We start from the raw sequence: 18,092 nt of genomic DNA, 5'->3' as shown, positions 1-18,092 counted from the left end.
CCATGAAATTATAGATAAATCTTATTATTTTCAGAATCCTATGAGCATAGAATTTCCCCTCTTTCCTGGAATGAGAGTATGCTTACTGTGTATCACATAAGAAAGAAAATAAAGGGGTCTTTAGGAGGATGGATAGTCATGCTATAAACATATACTTCTAAGCGGAAAAGACAAAGGTTATCTCCGACACAAAAATTTTACTCCTCGGGACACACTGCAATCTCAGTGAAGAACCAGAATGACAGGAACGGTTCCTGTTGCATCATAAATAGGATTCAAAATGACGGGAAAGCATATGTGGAAAGTTTACATACCTATTCCAGGTAGGATCCTCAAAGCAATCCAATTGATTAAGGACTCTGCTGTGCACTGAATTTCTCTTGTAGGAAGAAAACAGGGGCCATGTCCCCACGAAAGCTGAAGATCAAACAAATAAAGAAGGGGAAAATTAATCTAAATCAAAACAAAACATGAAGGAGGTTACCTGGATCACTGAACTGTGAGAAAGCATTTTATTTATTTTTTCCCCGTTTTATCAAGATACGACACAACGTACATCACAACATATGTTGTGAAATGATTACTGCTCTGAGTTTAGTTAGCAACCACCATCTCCTACAGATACCAAAAAAAAAAAAAAAAAAAAGCAAAAATGAAAAGAAAAATAATTTCTTTCTCCTGGTGATGAGAACTCTCAGGAAGTTTGTACCTTTGATCACCCTTCTTCTATTCCTCCAGAGATGGCATTTTAATTAAACGATAAATTCTATAAATAGAGATGTATGCCAGCATTTTCCAGATATTCATCAAGAAACCCTTTTCTTCTATAATACCTGTTGGCACCCTGCTGAATGAGTGAGTCACATCAGCTATTGGGGGAATGATGAATTTGTGGAACCTACGTGTCCACACAAATATCACACCTGGTGGTCTCTGTCCTAGGGTCTCATGCCCTCAGTCTGATACTTCCAATAATTGGGAGTACCTTATTTGCCTTCCCCCTTAATATGTATACATAATGCATATATATATTTGTATTAAAAAGCTAAGTGTTGAAATTGCTTCCTAAGTTTTATAGCAAATGAGCAAAGAATCACTCACCTAATTAATACAATTTATTTCATGGCAACAAGTACGTGACATTCACGCATCATTTTGATCAGCCTTTACCGAGTGAATAAGATGAACCAGGTATTGGGTTGGAAACTGAGTAAGACTTGGTACTGCCTTCAAAAAGCCTGAGTCCAGTCAAATGGAAGAGGCCACATTAGATGGAGATCTTCTGATTACTTGCCCGACCATGGTACAGAGAGGGTACAGAGGAGAGGGTCTTTAAGCTGAGTCTTGAAAGCTGAGTGGCAAAGTGGCAGACGGACAAAGGGACTTGGGGGCGGAAGGGAGGAGAAGGATATTCAAGCAGCATGTTCAAATGCAGGAAGCTGTGAGGGAGAATGGCATGTTCCGAAAGGCGCCTTAATGGGCGTACAATAGTGAGGAAAATAGAACATACACAAACAAATGGCAGAACATCTTTTTACAGATTTCAATTACTATAAATCAGCCTGACAGGACTAACAAAGACACCTACCCCAGTAAGCGTAGAGAATGTGACCCTTGTTCCAAAATCCTGTCTCGTTCTGGCTTCACAACCACTCTGCAAGGCAGGACAGTGGGACCCATGGTTGAGGGGAGACCGTGGTTGAGGGGTTTGCCCAAAGGACAAAGTCAGTCACGTAGACTGAGGCTGAAAGTGTGGGCCAGTCCTCCGCTGGCTGCAAGGAGAGGCTCCCCAGGCCAGGATTCGTCAGCAAGTGCGTGTGGTACGATGAACATCACATGGTCATTCCAGTCACCATCCTGTTTCCATGTCAGGAGCTTTCTCGCTGCGTGTGGCACAGGGGGCTCTGGGCACAAGGACACAGTCTCTAGTATCACCCTTTGTTTCCAGCCTCACGAGGGCAAGTGTGGGTAGAAACACTAGATTGTGCTTCTAAGTGCACGTTTCTTCTCCTGTGAGTTGGGATGTGTTCGAGGCTACGTGTCTCTGTACGGCCCATTGCAGGCAATGGTGGCTTTGTGGGCTGCCCAGCCACAGCAGAAACACTGGTCATTCTGCCTAAACCCTGCTGGGATCCCTGAATTCCCTCTGTGGACTTAATTGTTATAGGAGCCTCTCTCAGGCTTGGTGGGATTTTGCAGTGGAAATCGTCAAGACTCAGTAACTTTGCTGCTGCCCTGTGAGGATGAAGGGCTTTGACGTCAGTAAGAAGTTGGAATTGTTGCATCCACTCAGATGGGAAAAGAGACCAGCGCTCACTTGTGACAAAAACAGGGCGAGGGGGCACGGAGATGGGGGGAAAGCGGGTTTAGCAATGGCAAAGTGAAGACACCTTGTGTGTGACACACAAAGTAAAGGCTTATGTAAGAAATAAAAAATCAAAAGGAGCCTGTAGCATTTTCCAGAGGATGAGAAAGAAGTACGGCTACCGAGGCTGGAAGAGACTGCAGATGACTGTTTCTCCCTCCTCCTGGCTTTTCTCTTTAATAAAATTCCAAAGTGAAACTGCTTAAAATATGACTGACTCAGTTCGACTTCTCATCAGGAAGATGAGAGACTGGAACATTTTCTGGTAGCCCCCCCAAACTGCCTCGCCCTCATGGAAGAGGATAGCAACTTATATTTTCAATGCTTTTCCAATTGAGAAATTATATGCTTGTTAACGGGCTTTCTCATACCTGATAATGTATTAGGAATTATTTTTGCTTTCAAGAAGAATATCTGCTTAGAAAGACAGCTCCTGCTACAAAGACCCTCAAGGTGGATACCAATTCCAGGCCACCATTGAGCAGTAATGCCTGGAAAATGGACAATGGAGGTGTGTCAGACAATATCCAAATGATGGTATCGTCCAGAATGCAGCTTCTAGCAATTGTCTTGCCTTTCGACTGCTTGACCTACTGTGCTTTTTACCACAGAAGGAAGCTTATTCTTGGGTAGGTAACGGATAAAGGATTATGATAAAGTGTTTCCCAAAACCAAAAGAAAGTGGCATAAAGTCAAAGTATCTGAGAAACCTAATGGAGGAAATCTGGAGAGAAGATATTAAATAGAGAAACTGGACTATCCACAGAATCCTAGAATGAGTAATCTATGGGAAGACATCTGTGTCAAGTGTATTCCCCATTTGTTGGTGTGAATACTTAGTTAACTCATGGGGTCCAACAGATCTGAGCTCAACGCTTTGCAAGAGAACTCGGCACTTCCTGGCAAGACAGAGATCAGTTCCCCAGAAAACGCTAACAATGAGCCCGCATGGATGTAGACTCTGGAATGACAAAGCAGCTTCTATGAAAGTCTGTACCAAGAGAATTTGAAAGGACAATCCGCACAAGAAGAAGTCAGGCGCAGGAGAGTTGGTAGAGGAGATGAGGGAGGCAGAGAGCAAGGGAAGAAGAAGTAATCATTCCCTGTGTGCTGCTAACACATGAGACATCTATTAATTCATCAAATCATTTCAATAACTTTATGAAGTGGGTCTCATTGTCATTAGTTCTTCATATATGAAGAAACTGGTTTTTTTTGAGAGGCTGATTGACAACAAGAAGGGGCCTACGTTGGAATCTGAACCTGTGTTTTTCTGATATTTAAGTGATTTCCTTGATTAAGCCTCACTAATAGTAAGGCTTATGTAAAGCCATACATAAACTTTAAAAATCTAAATAGCAATGAAAGAAATACAAATAAATAAAAAAGTGACACAGAATATGTTAACTAAAGTTATAAATCATAAAATATTAATGTAGATGAGATGGGAAAACAAATGATAAACTCATATATTTCTGGTGGTACTATAGACGTGTACAGCCAATTGAACCCCCAATCTCACCTATAGCTATATTGAGTCCCTAAATATATTTATATCCTTGGATTTAGTAATCTTACAAATTATCCAAGGTAACAATTCAAAATTAGAAAATGGCATATTTAGGAAAATGTTCACTGCAGCCTTATTCATTATAGTGAATAATGGAAACAATTTGTATATCCAATAGGGGAGAATCTAAAAAAATGTTGCTATGTTAACTCCACAGTACATTAAGTAACGATTAAAGTAACAAGTAAGTGGCAATATGGAGAATGATAAAGACCACTGTATATAAAATTGTATGTTCTGATTATAAGTAGGAACAAAATATATATGTGAGTAAATACTAGCTAGTGACCACAAAGAAGATAATAGTCATGTTAGGCTAGAGTAGCTATGAACACATTTAAGAAATCTTAATCCCCTTCTCACCATATAATTTAAAATTGTACTCATTTAAAGAATCCATTGAATTAAAAATACAGACCCACAAACACAATATCGTCAGAGTATGTGTTCATGTGGTTAAATGGTTTCCAGCATCTACAATATTATTTTGTTACATCATTAACCATCTGATAGTGGAGGAAGAGGGAAAGAGATACACTTTGTATGATGCCAGGATAAAATACACCTATTTTAACATAATGATGAAAATCAATTTTTTTATATTACCGCAGTCCTTGGAAAATTAGATAAGATTACAATGTGAAGATCTGTTGACATAATTGTCAGTGTATATGATTTTAAATGGCTCTATGACCAACAGTCTTTTCCACTATTATAGCTTTCAGCTTCTCACATACCCTCCATCCCACTTTCTTTTTATTTTTAAAAGATTTATTTATTGTGTGTGTGTGTGAGAGAGAGAGAGTGCAAACAGGAGAATTGGCAGGCAGAGGGAGAAGCAGGCTCCCTGCTGGGCAGGAAACTCGATGCAGGGTTCGATCCCAGGACCCTGGTATCATGATGTGAGCCGAAGGCAAATACTTAACCAACTGAGCCACCCAGGAACCCCCCCCATCCCATTTTCTAGGAAAAAAATCTCAAGAAAGTAGCTCAGCTATGGAATTCTTCCACTCCTTCATTTTCTGCTCTATGATGTCACCCATGTCCCCAGCAAGGTCTCCTCCATCTCTGGGAAGTCATTTTGTCTTTGTCCAGGCAAGAAGCAGCATTTGAAGAAAAAAAACCAAGTCCTTGGCACTTGCTTCAGCTTCACATAAGACTAAAGGTGAGCAAGCAAGCGTGCATCATCTGTCTCATATGGTATCACGTTCATCTCTGTCCACTCTTGGTCTCATTCTTGGTTTTAGGCAGTAAACCTTAGATCTGCTGCTCCCTTGTCTTCTAGAAGTGAGATGAACATAGAGAAGTTTCTTGGAAAGCAAAGGTGCTTCCTAGTTTATAAATGTTACAAATCATTAGAAACTCACAAACCGTGTCCCTGCCCTTCCTACCACATTATACTTACACATTTGTGCATAAAAAGAAACACAAATTAAGTGGAATTCAGCACTGTTCTGTTTCTTTTGGACAAGTTAGCATCTCTGCTTACCTTCTCTTTCATTCTAAAAGGTGTGTGTGTATGTGTGTGTGTGTGTGTGTGTGAGAGAGAGAGAGAGAGAGAGAGAGGGAGAGGGAGAGAGAGATGCATAGTGGAATGAGGTGTGCCTTCAATAAATTTAGGAACAGAAAAAAAGGTCTTCGTCTCCAGACATGACTTTTTCTATCTGCTCTGACTACGGGGCAGGTTTCCTTATTGATCTACATGCTCTTGGCTTTGCTGATGTCATGGTTAAATTCACCACTGGTAGGTAAGCCATCTGCCTCTTCTTGATCTGCTCTGGTTGGGTAGACATCTCTGTTTAACTCATCCGGCCTCCTGCTGACAATGAAGCCTTTTCTGGAGGTGTGGTTATGATGCCCCTTCAGCCTAGGGCTGCGGCGCTCGGGTCAGAAGTGCCCTTGGCTACGGGATGACACCCCAGTCCCATGGACAATTTGTCGGGCTATCTCAGGATCCTATCTCTGCCACATAAGAACCCAAGTTTCCAGGTGTCCCTTTGACCTAGCGGGCTGAGCAACTGGGCTCACTGGGATGCTGTAGGAGGCTGCCCAGGACACAGCTTCCTGTCCCGGTGCGCACCTCATTTTCACCAACACACCTCTCATTCTCTGGGCTAAAATGCCAAGAGACAAAGTTGGCAGGCACACACTCTGCAGCTTCATTTCCTCCCCTCCACTGTCATTCCTGTTTGGCAGAATTCCTCAGGCTCAGCAAAGAGTATGCTTTCCCTTCTCTTTCTTGGCATCATATTCTCTTACTATCAGAGAGTGAGCCTAACGGTATTAAGTTGTTGTCGTCGTTGTTGTTTTCCATATGATATGACATGAGTTTTCTGGGCTTGGCTCTTGATAAACTTAAAAAAAAAATCTAGAAAATTAAAAAAAACAAAGAACAACAACAACAACAAAATGCCCTTTATAGCCATGGCAGAGTCACAAGAATGGAGTGTAACCCACATTGATCAGCTGTAACCCACAGCCCCCACGAAAATCACCTTAGAAGACGTACAAAATAAACAACTGTTTTCAGGAACCGGACAACAGACAGTGCAGGACTGTGATGACTGAGAGACAGGAAACCAGTAAGTGAAGAGAAGCCAACACCTGGGCTCTTTGTGTGGAAGAGATTTCTGGAAAGTGGGCAGAGGAACTGGGCAGAGGGTGGCTGCCTCCCTGAGTTGAGAAAGCGAAGATCGGAGTTTGAAGACTCCAGGAAGCCTACAAATAAGATGCTCAACAAGGTGAAGTTATCAGGAAATGCAAGATAAAATCTCAATTAGAAGTCATCCCACACCTGTAAGAATGGCTGACATTAAAATGAATGACCGTACTCATGTTGGTAAAGGCTCTAACTCCCATATGTGGCTGAGGGGAATGTGAAATGGTACAACCACTTTAGAAAACAGTCTGCACTTTACTATGTAGTTAAATATATACTGAGTACATAGCTGAGCCATTATACTCCTAGTTCCTTTCCCAAGAGAGATAAAAACATATATCTGTACAGAGAGAGTTTTTTAGGACAGAAGGAGATTGACACATGAGCAGAGTTGCAGGGAGTGGGGACAGAGGAAGAGGGAGAGAGAGAATCCCAAGCAGACTCACGCTTCACATGGGGGTGGATCCCACGACCCTGAGATCATGACCTGAGCCAAAATCAAGAGTCAGATGCTTAACTGAACCACCCAAGAGCAACTATACAGACACTTTTTTTTTTTCAGACACTTTTACATAAATGGTCATGGTAACTTCATTCACAATTACACCACACTGGAAAAGCAGATGTCCATCAGCTGGAATAAAGAAGCAAATCTAGATAATATCAGACAATGGGATAGAAAATGCAACAAAATGGGATGAACTGCTAATATTCACGATACCATGTAGAAGCCTTAAAAACACTGAGCAAGAGAAGCCAGGCATAAAAATGTCTATCAGAGGGTTCCATTCTTATAAAACTCTAGAAAAATGAAATCTAATCTATGGGTAAGAAAGCTTAACAGTGATGGCCTGAGGTGACAGAAAAAGAAGGTCAGTGAGGGAACTTGATGCTGTGATAGAAATGTATTATATGACTTGACTTAGTGATAACAACATGGTAGATAAATGTGGGGTATTTACTTTTTTTATTTTTATTTTTTTAAAGATTTTATCCATTTATCTGACACACAGAGAGAGATCACAAGTAGGCAGAGCATCAGGCAGAGAGAAAGGGGGAAGAAGGCTCCCCACCAAGCAGAGAGCCTGATGTGGGGCTAGATCCCAGGACCCCGAGATCACGACCCAGGCTGAAAGCAGAGTCTTATTAACCCACTGAGCCACCCTGGCGCTCCTGGGGTATTTTAAAAAGATTTTATTTATTTTAGAGCTAGACGTGGGGGGGGGGGGGATGGAGAGAGGGGGAGGGGCAGAAGGAGAGGGAGAGAGAGAAAATCAGACTGAGCGCTAAGCACAGAGCCCAACACGGGGTTCGATCCCAGGACCCTGAGATCATGACCTGAGCTGAAATCGAGAGTCAGACACTTAACTGACTGAGCGCCCCAGGTGCCCCAGGTGAATCTGTTTAACCTCATCCAAATATACACTTAACATGGTGCTTGTTATCATATATACATTATACCTCAATATCATTGCTTAAAATAAAACAACTGGCTTCTTAATTCTTTTATAATACCAGAGATGATCTCTTAAAGATTAAATATTTTATTTTTAAAAATAATTTTCAATATTAAGATATTAATCTAGGGGCATTGGGGAATATGCACATCTTTTTTTTTTTAAGATTTTATTTATTTATTCGACAGAGAGAGATCACAAGTAGGCAGAGAAGCAGGCAGAGAGCGGAGGAAGCAGGTTCCCAGCTGAGCAGAGAGCCCGACGCGGGGCTCGATCCCAGGACCCTGGGATCATGACCTGAACCGAAGGCAGAGGCTTTAACCCACTGAGCCACCCAGGTGCCCCAAATATGCACATCTTGCATCTGTTTTATTTGTTTTAAAATAATCCAGTGTCCATGGATGAAGAGGGCCATGTAGAAGACACAGGTGTCTATATGCTGCTACTTACTGAAGCTACAGGTGAGTACGCTCATCTGTCGACTTTTGAATGAATCTGCAGTTTTTTATCTGAAACGTTTTTCAAACCTAGCAGATTGCATTTCTTTAACTAAGATATTATCTTTAATATATCAGTTATTATAGTTAGTTATGTATGTTTTAACCTGCTCCTGTCCCTATGCTCATCCCCAGATAGTGTGGTGAAGTCTTTCCGGGTCATTCTTATATTTTCTTGACTGTCCTTCACTTTTTTCTTTTTATTTTTTAGTCAATGGCAGCTCTCAGATGCAAAACAACGTGTGTCACACACGTAAGTTAAGACCTGAATAACCTGAGGGGAAATGGGTTAAATCTGAGTCTGGTTCATTCTATTAAATAAACGATAATGAATTTCAGTAAACCTGGCCTGCAGAAGAGAGGCTCTTTTAGGAATAAACAAAGTGTCGAGAAACACCCGCTTGGTTTCATGAAGCTGAATGTCAAGTCTGCTTTAACAGGCTGATAGAAACAGACAGAACCAAGAAGCCAGTTCAACACAGTGAACACTAAGAGACAGTCATGAAAATTTTTCAAAGGGAAAGGAAATGGGATTTCATTATTTTCATCCTAGTTCTCCCTTTTAAGGCATCAGAATTCTTGCTAACTTCAGGGAAAGCGAGTTGCAGGCTCGAAATCATATGAGTGGGGTTTGGGTCCCCAAGTGCTGAGCCCCGTCCTGATGAACACAAGACTCTAGCAGGCTCCACGCTGACGAAGCCTCCTAGCCTTTCCAGTGAGATTGAAGCTCAAGACGCAGTCCGTCAGCATAGAAATTGATGAACAATGCAGAAGGCAGTGTTCAACTATGTAGGCAGGGATGCCCTTTAGAGAAATTAATGTCCCTTTCAGTTTCTTGCTGTTGTACAAAATGGAATATGGCATTTCCTTCTTGATCCTATTATCTCTAGAACCACCCGTTCTTTCTGTGAATAAGACCCCAAACTGTTTTTCTAATGAGCAAGAATGGACCAAAAAAAATTAAAAAAACCAAACCCAAAACCATGTACTAATTACCAACAAAGAACATACACTTTTGCAATCACACTCTGATGTGATAAATTAGAATTCTGTTTTCCAAAACCAACACATTATGGAGGAACTGGGAACTGTTCTTCATGTTGAACTAGAACAACACAACACCAGGATGTTTAACAGTGCAAGCTGTATAGAAACAACACTTAATCCCATTATCATGGAACTCTAATTTTCCTGTGGACACTGTTTTAAAAAAAATTTTAACTTAAACTCCTTGTAAAACATTTCACCATAGTAATAGGAGCTTAAAGAATTCCAAAGGCAAGAGTATGACTATACAGAACAAGGGTCAGCAAAACATTTTAGGGGCACCTGAGTGGCTCAGTGCGTTTAGCCTCTGCCTTCGGCTCAGGTTATGATCTCAGGATCCTGGGATCAAGCCCCACATCGGGCTCTCTGCTCAGCAGGGAGCCTGCTTCCCCCTCACTCTCTCTACCTGTCTCTCTGCCTACTTGTGTTCTCTCTCTGTCAAATAAATAAATAAAATCTTTAAAAAAATAACATTTTACTTTTTAAAAGATTTTATTTATTTGACAGAGAAGTAGAGAGAGAACACAAGTAGGCAGATGGGCAGAGGGAGAAGGAGAAGCAGGCTCCCTGCCGAGCAGAGAGCCCAACAGGGAGCTCGATCCTAGGATCTTGGGATCATGACCCGAGCTGAAGGTAGCCACTTAACTGACTGAACCACCCAGCCGCCTCCAGAAAAAAATTTAGAATAGAGATGTCTTATATCTCTTTATTTTCCAAGATATTCTGTATTTAATTATTCCGAAGGACCTCAGGTAGAGAGTATGATATGCTAGGGATCTAACATTTCTGTGGATGTAAAGAAGTAAATCATTATCCTTGCTTTTGGGAAGTTTACATGATCTTTTGAGCAAAAAAATAATCATGTCACCACAAAAATGAGAGAAAGTTACATATGCACACATATAACACATGTATGGTGTGGGTCCGTCCATCCATCCATCCATCCATCCTTCTCCAACGTGGTGCTCAATGTTATTGGGAGTGAGTCCTATAGCACTGTGGGAAAGCCGTAGATCCATAAAAGATAAACTGAAAAAGAAGGAAATGCTTTCTAGGAGATAAGCTAGATCTTAAATTCTGGGTATAATTCATAAAATAACAGAGGAGGGAAGTGCCTCAAGGATAAGGGGGGGACAACAAAAACAAAGGCAAAGAATCAAGAATCAAGATGATATACTGTGGGACCAAGGGCAGAATAACACTGAGCTGAGTTAAAGGAAATCAGGCTGGAGCCAGACTGGGAAAAGCCTTGAACACTGGTCATTGGGAATTTGTGGTTTATCCTGAGAGCAAAGCAGAGTCACTCACTGAATATGCTGAGTAGAAGGCTGATGGGATAGAGATCGTTATATGAAAGAGACCTATAACCAATGCTGATTACGAACCAGGAGCCAGGGACCAAAGAAGTGGAGGCCAAATGAAGACACGGCTGCTCGTAAAACCACCAGCGAAGGAACCAGGCCTCTCCCACACACGAAGTTCCCCTTCTAGAAAGCTCTGGGTAACTGAGGTAACCGACCACCTCAGTGATCCCATGCTTTCCTACCTAAGCCCTACTTCCCACTTTCATGTTTTAAATGTGTCCCTCGTGAACCCATTAACCCATGGACACCCCATCCCTGGACCCCAAAAAAGGGGGAGCTCTAGGTCATGCTCCCTCTTCCTACCCATGACTTCACTGTGGGCCCATGGGTGTCCCTTCCACCTTTCAGAATCTGTGAAGAATAAATCTTCTTCCTCAAAGTTCCCCAATGACTGTTGCTGAGATGTGTTTTTGAAACTATAAGAACCACAAGGACTGGTTGAGTCCCAACACTGGCTCCAACTGGGGAAAAGTCAGTGGGGGACCTCAGTGTAGGTCCTACAGGCCCAGGTGACTCCCTCAGGCAGAGACCAACACAAGAACTTCTCGACTGAACAGATAGAAAAGCGAAAGGAGATTATTCACCTATTTTGAAGGCCCAGTTACCAGAAGAACAGTAATTCCTTTGAGATTAAAAAGGAGAAGGAAATGCACACACGTCTGCGTGTGTGTGCGTGTAAATTTCAAGAGCAATGTAAATAGTTCCGTGTTTCAGAGCCGTTAATTTGATGGGAGGGTGACTCATTTGTCCATTTAAACAATTAACAACACAAGAAAGTAAGCCTTGGAGAGATAGTTTAAAGATTAAAATATACAGGAGACCTACCTGCCCGACAACTATGAGAGTTACGTGAGCAGAAACATGCAGAATCGGAAGAAAAGAGTGTAAGACAGGAGAGGCAGACTCAGTCTTAGGGAATAACTATTTTAGGAGGCAGGAGGTGGAAAAGACGACTCCAGCCAAAACCCCAGAACCAACTAGAGAAAGTGGAAAAACACAAAGATTTTCAGATACTACTGATGGCAATGTTTAAAAAAAAAAAAATGGTAACAATTGCCTCAAATTCTAAAAAGCTTCCAGGTAGAAAAGCTGGAAAAACTGGTTAGGTTAGAGAAGAGAAGTGTTTACTGAAAACCATTATTTTGAGAAAATGAAGAAGGAGAAGACAAATGACAGTGAATTAAAGGGCAGAGGACACAGCTGAGTCTTACAGTGACGGGAACACAGGAAAATGCATGCTCGCTGGAGACAGCACCAGACAAGCAGTGGGGCACTGAAGGTTTTTATTTAATTTATTCTTTTCAAAGATTTTATTTATTTATTTGAGAGAGAGAGCACAAGCAGGGGGAACTGCAGGCAGAGGGAGAAGCAGACTCCCCGCTGAGCAGGGAGCCCTACGCCGGACTTGACTCCATGACCTGAGCGGAGGGCAGACGCTCAACCAACTGAGCCACGCAGCACCCCTTTTACTCTTTTTTAAGATTTTATTTATTTGAGAGAGGGAGAAAACACTAGTGGGGTGGAGGGGCAGAAGGAAAGGGAGAAGCAGACCCCCTGCTGAACAGAAAGCCTGATGTGGGTCTTAATCCCTGGACCCTGTGATCATGACCTGAGCTGAAGGCAGTCGCTTCACCAAATGAGCTAACCAGGTGCCCTGGGCACTCAAACATTTTTTAGAATGAGTGAAAGAAGACAGGGAGGTGAGGTCATCAAACATTTAAAAGATTTTAAGACAAAATTTTAATTTTTAAAGTTGAAAATACCAGGGTAAGAAATCAGTAGTAAGCTAAAAGGGCAGATGTCAAAGGCCAGAGAAATAGTATGAAGAGTCCGGGTTGAAAAGGGGATGGATGTCTTTGAAGAGACACTTCTCCAGAGACGGATGGAGGGATAAGAGAGCCGCAGAGAAGGTATGGACATGCTGAAGATGCCTTCAGGGCACGTGTGTGAGCTCTGGGTTGCTCAGAAAAGCAGGTGACCGGGTATCCTAAGAGTAGTTTGGTTAGAGGGACAACATGGAGGATTAGGGCTGAAGAGTGAAGGAGAACTGGCAAAGCCACTGTGATGAGGAGACTCGGACATTCTGGAAGGCAGACAGGAGGCCCACTGAGAAGCCAGGAAGACCCACATTCACCATGGGCCTTTCTACAAGGTTTGTGGGAGCTTCCTATAGTGGACTGAGACAATGATATGGGAGGAAAGCTTCAGGGAGAGTGACAGCGGAGGCCCGAAGAGGGAAAGAGGCTGCGGTATGAGAGGAAAAGGCAGGGTGGGGTTGGACGAGGTCCGTGTTATCTGAAAGGGACTCACAGAGCTGCCTTCCCAGGAGACTCTGAGGAAGAAAAGGCCCCACAATTCACGAGGAGAGATTCTGAAGATAAGGGGTGTGAGAGAACAACATAAACATTGAAAGGGGTCCTTCTGCCAAAGGGGCGAAGGCAATTGTTTTCTCCCTCTCACAGAATAAAAAATGAACATGTTTGGAAAGTATCTGGATACACACAGAAGACCTGATTTGTTCGAAGGAAGCAAGAACCAGTGTGCTTGGGACTTTCATTCTAGAGTACAAAGAACAGGGCCACACACAAGCTAGAATGTAAAAAATGCTTTTGATACTGTTCAATTAGGGATAAATCAAACATGGAGTAAAGCTACTTCCCTTCCCAAACTACACACATGAGCTAACAGCACTGGGTTGAGTCGGACGACTTACTTGAAGATAGTGCTTTATGGTCAGAAAGAAGGAACTCTGTAAATATTTACAGACAAAGAGGGTTCTTGGACAAGTGAATAGTCATCTATTGCTTTCTGATGTCATCAAAATATTTCTTGAATGAAGACTTCCTTTGAATTTTGGTAGCTTTCTTCTCCTGGGTGCCAGAAGGGACACCCTAAAGATAAACCTGACTGTCATGTAAACTTGGTGTCATGACTAAGAGAAAAAAGAGAGCGAATTTTCAAAACTCTTATATATATTTTAGAAGTTTTTTTGATATTTAAGAGGTTTTCACTTACCACCCAAGACAGCATGCCACTGGTTCCTAGCCTGGTGAAATCAATAAAATTCTCTTAAAGAAGAGATTTCTTTAAAAGGAAAAATTTCAGGGTGCCTGGGTGGCTCAGTCATTGAGTGTCTGTCTACCTTTAGCTCAGGTCGTGATCCCGGGATCCTGGGATCAAGCCCCGTGTGGGGATCCCTGCTCAGCGGGAAGCCTGCTTCTCTTCTCCCTCTCCCACTCCCCCTGCTCATGTTCCCTCTTTTGCTGTCTCTCTCTGCCAAATAAATAAATAAAATCTTAAAAAATAAATAAATAAAGGGAAAAATTTCTAAGTACTAAGTTCAGAGACTGTGATTCAAGAGGCCTGGGGCAGACCCCAGGAATCTGTATTTTTATAAAAAGTCTCTAAAGAAATACTGAAAGAGCCTTCTATTGGTAAACTGTAATTAACAAACCACAAAATAAATGTATTTCCTTTGGTGCTGTACAAAATTTAAGAGTAAATTGGCATTGCGCAACTCCCATGCCGGATAGAAGACTCGCTCTTTGTTTCATCTGGAAATCCCATATGCAGGGTTTTCATTTTATTTATTGCTCCTTAAAAACATAAATGAGTTTAAGGATAATTAGGCAACAACCAAGAAATGAATTAACTATATATTCTTCCTTTCTCTATGGTTCCACTCCCCTGACTCTGATATGGGATGAGATCACCGTCTGCATATCTGCCGCAGGGAAGCATTGTGTCTCCCTCTCCTGGGGAGGTACAGCAGGAAAAAGAAACCTGTGCCGAAGTGAGTTACATGGGATCCAGGAGTTTAGCACACTGTTGACAAAATTCCATACGTTCATTCTTTTGGTATCCTTCTGAGTAGGCTAATACAAAAGTCAAAGTCCTCATGGCGATCTGTACGGAAACAGGGGTGAAGACAAAGGAAGAGCAAAAGGGGGGAGATTGAACGTCCTGATGAGGCAACAAGGAGAGAAACTCTTCTTCGTCTCCAACTTGACAGATGCCCCAGCACCAGATGGCCTTGAATTTTCAGGTAAGACTTTCCACTTCCCAGACACATGAATCCAGGAGAGATATTTTACAAAGAAGTAAAAAGAGAGGAATAAGAAGAAAGAGGAGGAGGAGGGAAGTGGGAGGAGGAGGAGGAGGAAAGGGGGAAGGTTAGGAAGAGGGAGGGGGAAATAAAAACCAACCAAACAATAACAGAAACAAAATCACCCCATAAACACACTCCTGTTCTGTATTGACACCAACTGCAGAAAACCACCAACTTGAGTCCGTCTAAAATTGGACTTGATTTTCCTGGGCACCTCTCCTGAGCCAGGTGGGAGGGTGATAGCAGGAGCCACATAAACACAGTCTTTATGTTCATAGGTTCCTTCAAATATTTGGTAAAAACTGGGCTGATATTCATCAGAAAGTGTGAATACCCACCATTAGCATGGACGTGGATGGAAGTGGAGGGGATTATGCTAAGGTCAAGCAGAAAAAGACAGCTGTCATATGGTTTCATTCTTATATGGAACATAAGGAATAGCACAGAGGACCACAGGGGAAGGGAGGGACATCTGAAGGGGGAGAAATCAGAGAGGGAGACGAACCGTGAAAGATCCTGGACCCCGGGAAACAAACGGGGTTTCAGAGGGGAGGGTGGGGAGGATGTGACACGGTGATGGGGACTGAGGAGAGCATGTTTTGTGACAAGCACTAGGTGTTAAACACAACTGATGAATCACTGAACACTACACCCAAAACTAATCATGTACTATATGCTGGCTAACTGAAAATAAAAAACAAACAAACAAACAACCTGGGCTGATATTGTTTAGAGGGTATCATTCCGTTCTGCTGCACCTAAAACAAAAATCAAGACACTCCAAATAGGTTACACAAACTCGAAAAGGTCTACTACATCCAATCAGGAAGGCTGAAAAATATCCTGACAGAAATCATTTTGTCATCTACAACTTTTGGGTTAATTCCATCATACCCCAAGGTTAAACACTTTCATAAAGGATCCTGTAATTATCATGTACAACTGTTTTAGAAAGTAGACCTATTACATCAGACACATTTCATACTAATTGAAGGCTGTGGATAAAGGACCGTTTCCTCTTATGTGAGCTCGGCTCACCATCATTCCCAGAATTCTAAGTTGGTTTTTCAGTCAGCTGGCAAATAGGTATTGATTTTGCAGTGATCTCTAAAACAGTGGCTTTCAAATTATTTTGACTTCTTATCCACAGTATGATATACATATTGTTTTTACCCAACCTAGTGCACCCATTTGCATGCATGCAAATCTAAAAACAGCAAAAAATATTTCTTGAAACAATATTTATTTCACAAAGAGTGGTATGCTCTGATGATTTTCTGTTCAATTTTTTAAATCAACAGAACTTACTCTCTTTAGGGTAGTTTTAGGTTTGCAGAAAAACTGAATAGAAAAATCACTCCTCCCCCAGAATCCCAGGCAACCACTGATCATTTTGCTGTGTCCAGAGTTTTACTGTTTCTAGAATGTCATATAGTTGGAATCCCACAGCATGCAACACTTCAGACTGGCTTCCTTCACATAGCACTCTACATTTATGTTTCCTCAGTACTTTTTAGAGCTATTTTCTCATTGCTGGATAATATTACATTGTATGGACATGCTACATTTGCATATTATTGCTTTCAACTTCATTAAAGTAACTGGGTTGTAAATTAGGTAAATGATAAACTGATTTCGGAACCTCAGAAAGGATCATATCTGTATCTGTAGTTTTAAAACTAGAGCCTAAAATACGACATTGGGTTTTTGCTGGACACAAAGGGTGAAACAGTTTGGTCCCTATGTTGGGAGCTTAGATGTTCATGGGAAAGAAAAGTCTACCTATGTGAGATGTTTAGTTACAAAAAGGTAAGAACAAAACGAAGGGCAACAATAAAACAAAGCAAAGGTAAAAGAGCTATAAGAAACTAGGAATTCCTGGGGCCCCTGGGTGGCTCAGTTGGTTGAGCGCTTGCCTTCAGCTCAGGTCAGGATCTCAGGGTCCTGGGATCGAGCCCCACATCGGGCTCTCTGCTCAGCGGGGAGCCTGCTTTTCCCGCTCCTCCTCCCCCCTGCTCTTGCTTGCTCTTTCTCTCTCTCTCTCCTGCTCTCAAATAAATAAATAAATCTTTAAAAAAAGAAAGAAAGAAAGAAACTAGGAATTCCCTAATACTGTTGAAGAATATGAAGAACGGGCAGGTGCTGCAATATAAACTGTGTAGAAGCAGATGATTTCTGTCAGTCATGGATCATGAGACCTGGTATGTTATTACAGATTCCTCATCAGTAAAATTTATATAATAATAATATCTATCACATTGGGTACCTATGAGAAGTAAATGAAATCATGTACCCACAGAGCTAAGAAGAGGACTGGCATATAATAACAAATATTTTATTAAAATATTTTATTACTATTATTGTTACTATTATTATTAACAACCACTTTATCTTTGGTGCTTGCCTGAACTATAATAGAACTTCAATAGATACTGTTAAAAAAGATTTATTTATTTATTTGGGTGGAGGGGCAGAGGGAGAGAGAGAGAACTTTTTTTTTTTTAAGATTTTATTTATTTATTTGACAGAGAGAGAAATCACAAGTAGGCAGAGAGGCAGGCAGAGAGAGAGGAGTAAGCAGGCTCCCTGCAGGGCAGAGAGCCCGATGCGGGGCTCGATCCCAGGACCCTGAGATCATGACCTGAGCCAAAGGCAGTGGCTTAATCCACAGAGCCACCCAGGCGCCCGAGAGAGAGAACTTTTAAGCAGACTCCCCGCTGAGCACAGAGCACAACATGGGGTTTGTTTGATCCTGACCTGAACCAAAATGAAGCGCTGGCCGCTTTACTGACTAAGCCAAACTCCTCTTCAATAGATATTTTTTAAAACACTGAAGGATTCCAGTTTTCATAACCTTAATTTTTAGAAAAGTCAGGATGGGAGGCTCAAAGAATCTCTGTAGTTTGGTGAGTGCAGAGAGGAGACTGAGGCTGACAAGCAGACAAGTAAAGTTAGCATTCAGATGATAGGGTTGAATTAATTACATTAAAGCAGTTAGGAGACAGGATTGAGAAACCAGCACTGG

The 18,092-nt window shown here is 41.8% G+C and overlaps 1 protein-coding gene across 7 annotated transcripts in view; it reads right to left on the bottom strand.

The window, feature by feature from the left end:
* The window catches only part of CHRM3 (cholinergic receptor muscarinic 3), a 511,025-nt gene that overhangs the window by 239,595 nt on the left and 253,338 nt on the right, over positions 1 to 18,092 (bottom strand). For all 7 annotated transcript variants that reach the window (XR_006821235.1, XR_006821236.1, XR_006821234.1 and 4 more), the window contains one exon: positions 315 to 417. The gene's annotated coding sequence lies outside the window, so the exon portion shown is untranslated. The remainder of the gene's footprint in view (positions 1 to 314; positions 418 to 18,092) is intronic.

The sequence above is a fragment of the Meles meles genome, chromosome 13 (assembly GCF_922984935.1).
Source record: "Meles meles chromosome 13, mMelMel3.1 paternal haplotype, whole genome shotgun sequence".
NCBI lineage: Eukaryota > Metazoa > Chordata > Mammalia > Carnivora > Mustelidae > Meles > Meles meles.
This window is presented reverse-complemented; position numbering and strand designations above follow the sequence as displayed.